Source organism: Castor canadensis, chromosome 3 (assembly GCF_047511655.1).
Source record: "Castor canadensis chromosome 3, mCasCan1.hap1v2, whole genome shotgun sequence".
Taxonomy (NCBI): Eukaryota; Metazoa; Chordata; class Mammalia; order Rodentia; family Castoridae; genus Castor; species Castor canadensis.
Window position 1 is genome coordinate 30,198,307 of NC_133388.1, and position 13,708 is coordinate 30,212,014.

A 13,708-nucleotide genomic window follows, 5' to 3' on the forward strand; every position below is an offset into this window, starting at 1 on the left:
CATGACTAGAAGGAGAGAAGGTGACAATGGGGCTTCCCATGCTACTCTGCATGTCTCAGTCCCAGTCCCAGGGGTATAGCAAGGAACACTGCAGCTTGGCTACCTGTGCTGCTTTAGAAACCCAGGACATGGAATTTTGGCCTTGGCATACTCTCCTAAGAGCCACCTTCAGTTGGCCCCAAGTGGTCTGGATAAATCTAGAACAAGGACGCATCATAATTCCTGAGCTCCCATCTAAAAGGCCTCAGACCTCCATCTTGGCTAACCCGTGACCCTGGAGTTGCAACCAGTTGATTCATGGGCAAGGATAGTGGCCCATGTGTAGCATACATGCTGCTATGTGAGTAAGAGGGAAAACCACTACTCTCCCAGGAGAGGGGGAGGAGCGAGCACAGGGCCCCTCAGCATAAAAGGGCACTAAAAGCTGCTGAGGTCACTCACGCTGAGCACTTCCCCTAAGCGCTTTCATTACAGCTTTCCAGCTTGAGCCTGCCCATGGCCTGAATGGCACATGGCTTCCCGGACCCTGGACACTGTGTAAAGAGCTCCCAGCACTTTCCACCCATTATCTCTATGGTCCTCCCTCCAGCTGCCTCCAGGAAGGGCCAAAGAAAACGGTCCAAGGATTGGACAGTCAGTAGGAGCGTACAGGCCTGTGCTGCTAGTGTCTCACGGGTGGGAATCCTATTAAATATGTAAATATTGCAGGCAACTGAAGAGAGAGAAAAGGAAGCCCTCAAGGGCCAAAACACCACTAGAACTGGGCTGGCCTTCCTTCCAAACCTGGGAGAGGCCCTAGACTGACCGCAGAGGGGAAAGGCATCCTCCACAGAGGAAACAACCACTGTCCTCCATTGAGGCAAGGAACAGATGGCTTCCATGTAGGCCAGAGTCTCTGGGAATAACACTACCCATCTGTAATAAACACTTGACACAGTTCCAAAGCCCTCCCACCCTTCTGGAGAAGGTGTCCTCACGTCCAGCTGTCAGGCAGGGAAACTGAGCACAGAGTGCCAGCCAGTAAGAGCTCTTGGTCCAGAACAGGCTCTCAGCTCTATAAACCTGGTTCTCTTTCCATTACCCAAGGGTAGGGGCAAGGGGCTCTCTGAGGCCTGAGCTGGTGGGACACACACCACTAGTTTCCTGAGACCCTGGGACATTGGCCTTCCTCCTGGAGAAGGGACCCCAGTGTAGGAGCCAGACATGCTCCTCTTCTATATGGTGGCCTCTCTCCTCTGGCACTTGTTCCCATTTTGTTTTCTGGGGAGGCTTTCCCATAGATTACTCTAGAAATTCCCAGTGACCATGAAGCAGCCCTAGGCAAGCTGTGGTCTCTAGGGACCAGCTTCAGGGGCTCTGTGCTCAGGGGGTATCTCTGAAAAGCAGCCACTGGTAACTCCTTTCACTCAGCATAACTGGTTGAGCACAATATCCTGTCATGACATGTGTCAGAGAGATACAGGTCCTCCTGCCCAAGGGTCCCTGCTCGCCAGCTGTGTTCACATGTTCACAGCTGCTGCCACCAGGACAGGAGGGATATCTGAACTGTGTACCCCTGTGGGGGACATGCTGAGAAGGTATCCAACTAACATCAGCTCCTCTCTTCAAGCTGCCTTTTCTCCAAGTAACTAGAAAGTACAGCTTATAGGACAAGAAAATGATGGAGCTGCCCCCCTCACCACACACCTGCAGGAGGAAGAGGAGAAGCAAAAGAGGTCTCTCCAGTCCACTTTGGGATGGCTAGGGGGTCAGGAGGTCTGTGTGCAGGTGAGAGGCCTGGAGCACCTTGCCACACCCTCTGTACCTCAGTTTCTTCATTTGTACAAGGATGACAGCCAACTTCAGGTCTAAAACACACTGTTCTCTCCCTGCCTCAGTTTTCCTTCAGTGAAAGACATCTGCCCGAGGGAGAAAGAGGACAGGTAAACTGAGGAAAAGTTTACCTGGGAGAACTTTGATTATTGGAGTCCACTTCTCCTGGGGCCAGCAGTCAGTCAGAGAGAACAAGGATAAAAGACAACACAGATGGGGAGGTGAGAGAAGGTGTACTCACCAATACAGTTCCCACCCCTTCTCCAGCAAGAACCACATCTTCCTGTCCCTTCCACAGCAGCCCAGACCTCATCAAGGCTGCCACATGACACACAATGGAGAACTCGTCTGCCCTCTCTGGCTTTCCTCTTCAGGAAGCCAATTCTCTTTCCCTGAATCAACAGGGACAGCCCAGGCCCACAGTCCCCTCTGCCCAGGTGAGTGTTTTTCTCCTGTCCCCAGACACTTCAGCTCCCAACAGGGCTCACACCCACAGAACCCTGGAGCCCCATGCAGAAGCTGTAACTCCCTGCATCCTCAGGGATGGGGAAAGGGGGCGCTGAGACAGGCGTCCAGCCCAGACTGTACCAGAGAGCAAGAAAGTGCTCTCGCCCCTCCAGAGGGCATGGGAGAAGGCCTGTGCCTGGGAGGCCAGCTCTGGGGGACCTGCTAAGTGACCTTGGTCAAGTCACAGCACCCCTGGGCCTCATCCAAACCCAAAGTTTCTCAAGGCCAAGGTGAGGATGGCACAAAGAACCTTTCTTTGGAAGCACGTGGGGAAAAGGTGGCATCCTTTGCCCCTGGGAGCCCAGGCCACCCAACACAGAAGGGAACCCCCACACAGCAGTGACTTTGCCTCCTCCCATCCCAGCCCAGTGAGTGGGTGACAGAGCCCCAGGGAATCCCTGATTGGGGTGGGGGTGGGTATGGTCGAGAGAATTAACTCCCACCTAGTCATGCAGGAGGTGGGGGACCCCCAGGAAAGCCTTTTGCCCACCTCCATCTGTCATCCCGTGAAGACAGGTCTGCTAAGTCCCGGCCCTCCGTGGTGGGCGGCTCAGTCCACCCTTCCCTGGGTACAAGCTGGGGGGCAGCCAGCGTGGCAAGGCACTGTGGCGCAGTCTCCCCCACCCCCATCGCTCCGGGCCCCAGGTCCCGAAAGCACGGAGCTGGCAATCCTTCCCGGCCCCTCCTGCGTCCAGGACCCGGATTCTCGCCCCTTCTCCCTGCGCGTCAGTCCTGGCGACACCACCCGCGTGCTCACCACATCTGCGTGCTCACCACATCTGCGCCCTCCGCGCCACCGCCCAGCCCCAGGCGAGGTGCTCCACCGCCGGCTGCGGCGACCAGCGACACGTTCCCTACCTGGGAGGAGACTGCCAGCCGGTCCTCCTCCTCCTCGCAGGCCTGGTGAAGCCAGCCCCACCTGGCAAGGGACTGTCAGCAAATTCCCCTCTGCATCACCGCGGGAGCGGCATCCCGGCTCCTCCCAGCAAGAGCCAAGCTTGGCCCCGCCCCAAGCTGCTCTGACCTGTCGGGGGACCCAGGCTGGATTATCATATGCAAAGATCCAGGCTCGGTCTCTAAGATCCTGTCGCCATTAGAAACCATCTGCAAATTACCATCGCAAATGCACAAGGCTGCCGGTCCCTTGCTGCAATTTGCTCCAGCATCGATTGGTGCTCCGGCCTAGGCAGCTGCCTTGCCCACCTAGCCTCCTCCCAAATCTCTCATCTGAGGCTTCCTAATCCCTCCAGCTAGAAGCAAGGAAAGACACAGAACCTTACAAAGGTAGCACTCTGTCCGGCTGTAGGACCACCTCCTGGCACCGCTCAGTGGCTAGTGTCCAGTTTCCACTTCCTTCTTACCCAGCAAAAGAAAGATCTACAAATTGGCCACAGCCCTGCCCAAGAAGCCCAAGGGAGTGTGCTGGGTCATTTCCAGTTTGCTGGTGGCCACACTCCTCAGGGGCAGGCTACCCTGCTAGAAACAACTGGTTTTGACTCTGCCAGCAAATGCCAGTTGTTTGCACCCCAAAGATCACTATGCAGAGTAGAGGGCTATGGTAAACAGCCTCTCTTGGGGGGAGGGTTATTTAATAGACATTATTGATTACTTGCAGTACAATGGCTAATGAGATAGGAGCCACAAGTCACCAAGGCTGCCAGAGGCAATGGTGAATAATCTGATGGTGACTCCAACCCAACAGTTTCCAGTGGTAAGATACTGTCAGAGTTGTTAGCAATACTTTTAAACAAAAGAAGAAGAAAGGTATAGAGAAAGCAGTGTGAGCACAAGGTGGGATACTAGAGGAAGAGGCCAAAGGGTAGCTATGTTCTCATGGGTTGGTTCCCCCATCACCAGAGCACTGCACTGCCCATGAGCAGGTACACTCCTCTATGTCCCCCCATGCCACACACCTGTTCCCATCTCTCACCCCTCACCCTCTGGTTCTTTGCACAACCACCCTATGAGAACCCAACAGTGAGCTACTAGACAGATCTGTCCATTTATACTATCACTCATTCATCACCCATTCATGTGTTTATTCATTCATGGACCAGGACGGCTTTTAACCAACAATTATGCAGTTGTAACAAGACATTGGGGTCTGTATTCTTACCTTGGCTCAGCTTTTACCATGCTGTGCAATCTTCAGTAGCTCATTTGATCTCTCTGTTTTTCTCTCTCATCTCTAACACTGAGAGGGCTGGGCTAGTTGAGGTCTAAGTCTCCTCTGTCCTAACACTTTTATTATGCTTCTCTAGAAGGTCTGGTGGGTACAAGGACCAACCAGATAAATACAGAAGTAGTGTTTAAGAACTGTGGCTGCCTGGATCTGAGTTCTAGCTGGGCCACCTATCTATGGGGCTTAACCTCTCTGAGCTTGTTTGCACATGTAAAAAGGGGTAATGACCTTAAAGCGTGGTGGTGCAGATTAGATAAGATATTGTATATAAAGTAAATGTGCATTAATGTAGCTGTTATTGTTGCCATTTTTATGTGTAGAGAGTAGAAACCTGGACCAGAGCAATTTCTCCTCTTTTCTTTGCTCCCTCAGCACAGATCCTGCTGCTGGGCCCCTAACCAGCCCCTGCAGCCCCAGGAAGAGAAACCTGCTAAGTGTCGTAGACATATAACAGGGGGATGCAGAAAAGGAGGAAGGTGAGAGCCTGTGCAAATGTCAGGTGCGCTGCATGGTGGTGGAGATGACCCCATGTCCCAACAAACTACCCAGGAAGGCTCAGGCTTGTAGAAGTTTCTTGATGAATGGGAATGAGTGGCAGAGAGTTCAGCATTTGTTCTCAGTGTCTGTGGCATTAAAAACACTTTTCATGCTGGCACTCATGGTTTGGGTTTTCATCTCTGAAGGACTGTGCCTGTTACTGTCTTCATGATGGTGTTGTTAGCCTCCAAGATCTTGTCTGAGAGTACAATCCAGAAGAATATAAAAGAAACAACTGACTCTGAGCAGCACAAACAGGTGGAACTGTCTGACCAAGCCAGGTGCTTTTTTTGCACAGAGTGCCTGATATCTTCAATTGGAGCCCACCTTCATTTATTCCTCACACGAATTCAACAGATCCCATGTGGCAGAGACCACTGCAAGCCCCCGGGTATTCTTTCTTGCCCTCTCTCTTGTAGCTGAAGTGCTCTGCAGATTGCAACCTACATCCATAGCCATGTTTCTAGAGACTACATATCCCAGCTCTCCTTGCAGCCAGCTGCAGCAATGTACTAAGTCCTAGCCAGTGGGGTGTGATTTAACAGATTCTTAAAAGGGAGTGGCCAGCCCTGCACTCCCTCTTTTCCCTTTAGGAAGACAAGAACATGGAATGGGGATGGACAGGAGGGCAACTTTGCTGCTGCTGACCAGAACACCTCCCCGGGGCTGCCCAGGCAACAAGAGAGGAAGAACTTGAGTCTCAGGATGACCTGGAGTAGAGGCCTGGAATGCCACGTGGTAGAAGAGCAAAAAACCCTGTAAATCTTCCATTGTTTGGTTTCTGTTGCAGCAGCTGAACCAATAGCCTAATGTTTGAGCCTAGTTTTCCTGGTTTGCAAACCCACAGCAGGTGGGAAGCACGTTGGAAGAAGGGACTGGTGAAAAAGCCTGTACAGTGAAAATAGCAGCAGTCTGAGCAAGAGAAGAACTAGACAAATGTAAAAGGAACTCAGAATTCTGGAGTCAGGATCATTGTGCTAGACACTAGAAATAAAAAGGAAGCACAAACTGACCGTACAAGAATCTATGATCTTGTGAGGGAGAAGGTAAACATCAATGAATCAAGGTCTCTGCTTTCTGATCCTTGAGGAAAGGTGTCTTTTCAGATTGAGTTTTCTGGGTGCTTCTCTCCTTAACATGCAACTTAGTGGAGGGCCTGGAGGCATGGTAGAGCACTTGCCTATCAGTTGCAAGGCCCTGAGTTCAAACCCCTGTACTAAAAAAAAAAAAAAAAAATGAAATAAACTTTATTTTAGCCATTTTTTATCAAAATTACTTTCTAAATATATATTTGTTCTCTTTTAAAACAAAACATTTGGTCACCAACTTAACCTTCTCTTAATGATGCAGGCTTGTTGCTCTGAGCCTGTTTGCTACGAGATCCTATAATGAGATTGCTGAGGAGGGTCCACTGGTCGATTTGGAATATTGATCAGTGAAATGGCCTGCCTTGCTTGCCAAGTCCAGAAGCCTCATAGCCAGGATTGTAACTGAACCCTTGGTGGCCCTGACAACTGGTGCCTGATATGTAATAATCATTTCATCAGAAACACTCACCTGGGCTCATGAAGATCCATGTGCACAAGGATATTTATTGCAGAAATGTTTTTCATTGCCAAAGTCAAGTACAAACACATACCATCTACATGACGATAGGTGGCCTTCCCACACTGCCAGATGAGGTGTTTAGAAACACTCAGAATGAAAGGAAAAGGGCAGGTGGCCTAGAAAAGTTGGCTAGGCTTGCTCGCTGCCTGTTTCTCATAAAGCAACTAATGATTTTAGGCTCAGAGGCTGGTGACCCCATACACACACACACACACACACACACACACACGCACACAGCCTGGTACTGGGGGATCTGGCTAGGTGGGGCTTGGCGGTAATAGGAGTCAGACTCTGCTATAGAATCCAGAATATGAACTTATACCAAGGGGCAGTATTTTCAAGACAGAACAAAGATACCATTCACATTTTAAGTGATAATCCAGATACTCTAGGGGATTCTTTGTCCCTAAGAGCCAAATGAAGAATCTCTAAGAAAGTAGGTCCATTTGGGAGAGCAGGCTTTATCACACACTGTCCTACCTTTCCAGATAGAAGAGAATTTGATTTTCTGTCAGTGTAGGAGACAGGGGCCAATGCATTGGGATGGAAAACCATGTTTTCTAGTGTCCTCTGTCTAGTCAGACATAGGTGTGACTTTCTAGAAAGGAGAAGGCCTCAGGCCTAGGTCCAGACACACAGCAATGTCTGGATTGAGAGCCTGCACTCCCCTGCTGATTGGGCTGGGGTGGGGAGGCAGGCTAGAATTACTTGGTGCTCCCACAGCAGAAAACCCAGGCTGCCTTCTCCTGAAACAGCTCTGGCCACCCTGTTCACTTTGACCCTGGCCGGGTCTCACTCACCAAGGCCCCTGTGGGTTGATGTTCCTAGACAGCAGTGGCCTTTGTCAGTACTTCTCTCTGGGCACAAAGGAAATTCAGTTGGTGGGAGGTCACTGTCATCCACCACCTATAGCCACAACCAATGATCAATATTAGAAACTTCTGGTGGATGAGATCAGAGGCAGATGCTGATGACATCACAAAGGATGCACATAGTCATCTTGGAACTCTGGAGGTGTGTGAGAGGAAGGGTTCTAGGCCCGGGACTGAGCCAGCCTGAGCATTCTCAGATAGGTTAAGGGATTTGAAGCCTGTGTAGCCTGATTTCAATTCTCTCTTGACCTTGACTGATCAGCAGTGTAAGGTTATTAAGAATATGTGAGCTCTTGGCCCTAGCACCATCTTTGTAGAAACCTCTGTGCAACGAGAGCCAAGTGGAGAAAGAAGTGAATGCACAGACTGAAGTGCAAAAGAAGAAAGATGAGGCAGAGGTCCAAGTAAACAGCTTGTGCACCCGCAGAGGCCAGAAGAGCAGGAATAAGGAATGCCGGAGGCCGGGAGGGGATGCTGGTACAAGTTGTTGGACTGCATGCTTCTGTCTAGAATTTGTCTCAGTGGATCTGGAGCTTCCATGGCCATCCGATCACCAAGACCAGCTCTGAGAGCCTATTACCCTCCTTGCTCATAACCAAATTGTCCCTGTTGGTCCTTTGCCCTGGACCTATGGCATTCTGGACTAGTTCTGCTCTCAGTTGTGGCCGAATGTGACGCGTGTACCATAAACCATCTCTTTTGTGTCAGCTAAAGAAAGAAAAAAAAAGAATACGTGAAGCTGGGTGTGGTGGAACATGTCTGTAATCCAACACTTGGGAGGCTGAGGCAGGAGGATTGAGGGTTTGAGGCCAGCCTGGGCTACATAATAAGACTCTGTCTCAAAAAAAAAAATGTGGTCCTTGTTTTGATAATTTTATTGCAGCTAACTGCAATGCCAAACTGCAGATCCTCACAAAGCAGAAATATGGCTTTCCTTTGGGCCACTAAGTGAGGATCCCCTCTCCAGGCACCATGCCTGCGTTCAAAATAAGCTTTGTGGTAGTGGTTCCACTGGGAGTTGATCTCTGTTTTCAGTATGAATCTTTTGTTTTATAATCTTTATTAGTTTTGTGACATATACAGAAAAGTGTATACAAAATGCAAATGAACTCTATAGTGAAAAATCATAAAGCAGCACTTGTATACCAGCACCCAAGAAATAGAACATTATCACCAGGCCTTCCCCTGTGTGGTTTTCCATTCACACCCCTTTCCCAGCATAGCTCTACTGTAACTTTAATGGAAATCTTTTTGTGTTAGTTTTATCATCGCTATTGACAAATACCTGACACAAACAACTTAAAGAAGAAAGATTTATTTGGGCGTAAGGTTCCAGAGGGTTCAGTCATCGTGGTGTGTGCATGGTGGGGCTCACATCATAGCAGACAGGAAATAGAGAAAAGAGAATACAGGAAGGCAAGACATAGCTGCAAGGACATACTCCCATTGACCTACTTCCTCTAACTAGATCTCCGATTTTTCACATCCCCCCACACCCTAACAGTGACATGATATTCTGAATCCATCAAGGGTTTAATCCATCGATTAGGTCAGGGTCCTGGTGATCTAATCATCTCTGGAAATGCCATTACAGACACCCCAGAGTTGTGCTTTACTAATCTCCCAGGTGTCTACGGTCAAGTTGACAATGATGTTTACCAATCACACCTTTCTTGCTTGGTTTTATATTTTAACCAGTTGATTATTCACCTCTAATCAATGTGGTTTGGTCTGGTCTGTTCTTAAAGAAGTCAGACCACACACACACACACACACACACACACACACACACACACAACCCCCACACACACCATGTTGGTCTTTTATTTTAGCATTATACTTTTAAGATTCATCCATGTTATAGCATACAGTTGTAGCTTATTCATTGTCATTGTCCTTGGTACTTCATTGTTTGACTATGTCATAACATTTGGTTATTTCCAGTTGTTTTTATTAGTGAGTTAGTGCTATGGTGTGAATGCTTTAGTCCTCTCTAAAATTCAGGTTGAAACTTCGTGTTTGGTGCAACTGTATTAATAGGTGAGGCCTTTAGGAGATGATTACGAGATGAGGGCTCATCCCTTGTTAATGATTTTAAGACCCTTATAAAAGAGGCTTCACAGAGTGTTCAAGCCTTTTCACCCTTCTGCCTACTGCCATACAAGGACATGAGGTTACAGGCATGCACCATCGTGCCAGGCCTCTTTGTGGTTTTTACATGCATTTTGTGAATTACTAATGAGCTGAGGCACTCAGTCATATATTCATTGGCCAGCATTTTTTTAACTCATGAACTTTGTTTCACAGCAGTTTTGGGTAGAAGGAAGTATGGACATTTCTTATATGTCCTTTGTCCCAACATCTGCACAAACACTATCGGGATTCTGTACCAGAAAGGTACATGTGTTATGATCAAAGAATCTACACTGATACATCATTATTACCCAAAGTCCATGGTTTATATTAGGGCTCTCTTTTGGTTTTGACAATGCATAATGACGTATCAACCATTCTTTGTAGTATGCTAGAGAATGGTTTCATTGCCCTGAAAATCCTCTGTGCTCTGCTTATTCATCACTGACTCCTTGCTAACTCCCAGCTACCACTGATCATTTTATTGTTAGTATGGTTTGTGCCCTTTTGGAATGTAGTACAGGTAGAATAATAGAGTTTTTGCAGTAGTCATAAAGCAGCACTTGTATAACCAGCACCCAAGTCTTGGCCTTTTTTCACTTAGTCATATGTGTCTAAAGTTCCTCCATGTCTTCATGGCTTGATAGCTCATTTCTTTTTAGTGCAGAGTAATATTCCACTGTCTGGATGTACTACAGTTTATCTATCACCTACTGTAGGAGATCTTAGTTCTTTCAAAGTTTTTCTTAGTTTTTCAAGCTGCTATAAACATCTGTGTGCAGATTTTTGTGGAGACATACATTTTCAATTTATTTGTGTAAATACCAATGAGTTCAATTGCTGAATCATATGGTAAGAATATTTTAGCTTTTGTGAGAGCTGCCAAACTGTCTTGTAAAGTGGCTGTGCTTTTTGCATTCCCATCAACAAAGAGAGAGAGAGAGAGAGTTCCTGTTGCTCCACATCCTTACCAGCAGCTGGTATTATCAATGTTTGGGGTTTTGGCAATTCAAATAGGTGTCTAATAGGTTCAAAGTGGTGTTCACTGCTACTTTAATTTGTGACTACATAATGTTGAAGATCCTTTCAGATTCTTGCTTTTCATCTGTATATATTCTTTGGTGTGTTATCTGTTAAGGTCTTTGGCTTTTTTTTTTTTTTTCATAGTACTAGGGTTTTAAGCTCAGAGCCTTGTACCTGCTAGGCAGGCCACTGACCAAGCTCACCTAACTGGGAACTGTCTTGGGAGTGAGTGGCTACCTGAGGGCATTTGTCAAAAACACTTAAAGGCAACTGAGTTAGTCGCTGCTGCCTGGGGTATTGGACAACAGTTTGTACAACCGATAAGTAAAAAGCTTTAGAAAAAAGGCAGAGAAATGAGATGCTTTGGGGAAAAAAAGATTTTTTAAATTTAAAATTATATATTACTTAATATGAAAGCAACAATTTCCTTGTGTGAAATCTTTAGACCATTCGGGAATGTACTGAAAATGAAAGTCTTATTCCCCTGATGCCCAAACATCATTTCCAATAGATGTATGATATTTTATCATTTAGAAATGCCATAACTTATTTAACTAGTTCCCTGATTCTTCCTTTTGTTTTTTATTATAAATAATATTATGTTTATTTTTTCTAAATCAATGCTTGCATATTTCTGCTCATTTTCTCAACTTAATATTTTAATACCCTCCTGGTTGTCAGGGTAATATAAGTTTATTATAAAATATCTCAGAAATTATAGAAAAATATTTTATCTGAGGCAACTGGGACCATTTGGGGGCTGATTAATTGAAAAAGATGGTAAAGCAAGGAATCATTAAAGTGGAGAGGAATTTTATGAGTGATAAAGATAATGTCAATGCTATTTAAACTGTTCCAGAGCATAGAAAGAGGAATAAAATGTCCACATTGTTTTGTATAAATCCCACGTAACATGGAAAACAATATGCAACAATGATTTCACACAATACACACACACACACACACACACACACACACACACACCATCACTGCTTGCACGTTTTCCCACCATGGCTACTACCTGAGCAAGTTGGAGCTGTGGATAAGGCTCCCTGGGCTAGGGCCCATTGCTTGCAGGCAAGATGGTTTTGATGCACTTCATTCTGTCACCCTCCTCTTCACACACCAGTCCCGTAGGAATCACAGGGCTTGGGAGCAGTAAGGAGGAAAACTTCTTATCCCCTTTTCAGGCTCATTTCCTCCCCTTTGGGCCATTTGGCGGCTGTCACTGTGACATGGCAGTTGCGTTTGAGCTGTTGGTTGTTTTCCTTGAGCTCATTCACCCAGCCATGAACCAGGTAATCTGTTAAAAAGCTGCTAAATGTTATTTGTCCATTCAGAATCCTTTTCCAGGAAGACACCTTCCCTCCCACTCTGGAATAAGAGTTTTGAAAGTTCTGACGTAGCCCTGGGAATCTAGAGGGCAAGGGCATGTCCAAGACACCTGAGAAGATGCTCTTATCTTGGGATGACCTTCAGTCTCTGTGCAAGAGAAGATGTTAAGATGAAGGCAGAGTTGGAGACTGCCTCAATGTCTTCTGAAAGCATGCTCACACACACACACACACACACACACACACACACACACACACACACAATTTGCAAAGTCTGGTCCCAAGTGTTTAAGGAAATCTTTGTTCAACAACTAGCTGATCAGAAAGCTAACAGAATAACAATTTCAGTGGCCATAAACAACAAAACATATGCAGTTAAAAATTAGTTTAGAAAAGGCATTAAACAAATTGACAACATCTGTAATAAGAATAAACAATAATCCCTGGAGAGGGGAAGGATGTGCTTTCCATTGTTGCCACATTATAATATTAAAATGCCATTTCCAACAAAAAATATGGACAATGAAAGATAACAAGAAAATATATGTAAGAAGAAACAATTAACAGCAACTTTCTCTGAGGAAGCCCAAACATTGGACTCACTACTTCACACTTGGTACTCTACCACTTGAGTCACACCTCCAGTCAATTTGACTTACTTAAAAAAGGCTTTAAATCAACTATTTAAAATATGCTCAGAGCTTAAGGAAACAATCTACAAAGAACTAAAGGAAGACATAAGAATGATATTTCACAAACAGAAAATCTCAACAACTAAAAGTCACTGAAGAGTCAAACAGAAACTCTGAAGTTGAAAAGTGGAGTGGCTCAAGTGATAGACTGCCTGCCTAGCAAGTGAAATTGAGAAGTACAAGAACTGAAATAGCAGATTTGAGCAGGTAGGAGAACAAATCCATGAACTAGAAGATAGGTGAGTTGAGAGTACTCACTCTGAGGAGCATAAAGAGAAAAGAATATAGAGAATTGAACAGAGTCTAAGAACCAGAGTGGTTACTTGAGCCTAGTAGGAGTTCCAGAAGGAGAAGAGAGAAAGGGGCAGAAAAAAATGCTTGAAGAAATAATGGGCCAACACTTTCCAAATTTGGTGAAAAACAATCTATGCATCCAAGAAACTCCAAGTGGTATAAACTCAAGGAGACTCACACAAAGACACGTTATAGTCAACTGTTGAACGACAACAAAGAGAGCATCTTGAAAGCAACCAAGAGAGGCAACTTTTCACATACAAAGGATGCTGAGTAAGGGTCACACCTGACCCTCCTTCCCAGGGCTGTTAGAGAATGCAGACATGGAAAGTGGCTGGTGTAGTGGAAATATTCCAGCAGCAGCAGCTACAATTAAGTTCACCTTTCTGGTCTCTCCTATTTCTTTGCACATTTTTTTTTTTTTGCCTGAAGTGTCAGCTTTTTTTGGAATGGCCAACCAATGTGAGTGATTCTTCACATAATAAATGAAGATCAGTCACAACACTCTCGAGGCAGTTTTTTGCATCTTGAGGCCTCCCCAACTCAATTTTCCTTGGGATTGGACTCCAGAGTCAACCCTTTTGCTCCCACCTTTCTGTGTCCCCAGCAACTTCAGACTCTATGTTCCATGAGGTTCCCCAAGAGCACATCTCCTGAGACATCAGTGACAACACTCCTGGATAGAAGAGGCTTGTCCCAGAGAGGTTCCCATGT

At 46.2% G+C, this 13,708-nt stretch overlaps 1 protein-coding gene across 12 annotated transcripts in view; it reads right to left on the reverse strand.

Moving 5' to 3' along the window:
• Tmem63c (transmembrane protein 63C) overlaps positions 1-13,708 on the reverse strand; it is a 105,321-nt gene that overhangs the window by 66,906 nt on the left and 24,707 nt on the right. For 3 of the 12 annotated variants that reach the window (XM_074067478.1, XM_074067479.1, XM_074067477.1), the window contains exon 1: positions 3,094-3,417. The exons of 1 other annotated variant lie outside the window; for it this stretch is intronic. The gene's annotated coding sequence lies outside the window, so the exon portion shown is untranslated. Of the gene's footprint in view, positions 1-1,943; positions 1,978-2,809; positions 2,959-3,076; positions 3,418-13,708 lie in introns of those variants that run through there. 8 more of the 12 variants (XM_074067470.1, XM_074067472.1, XM_074067473.1 and 5 more) reach the window with 8 other exon arrangements.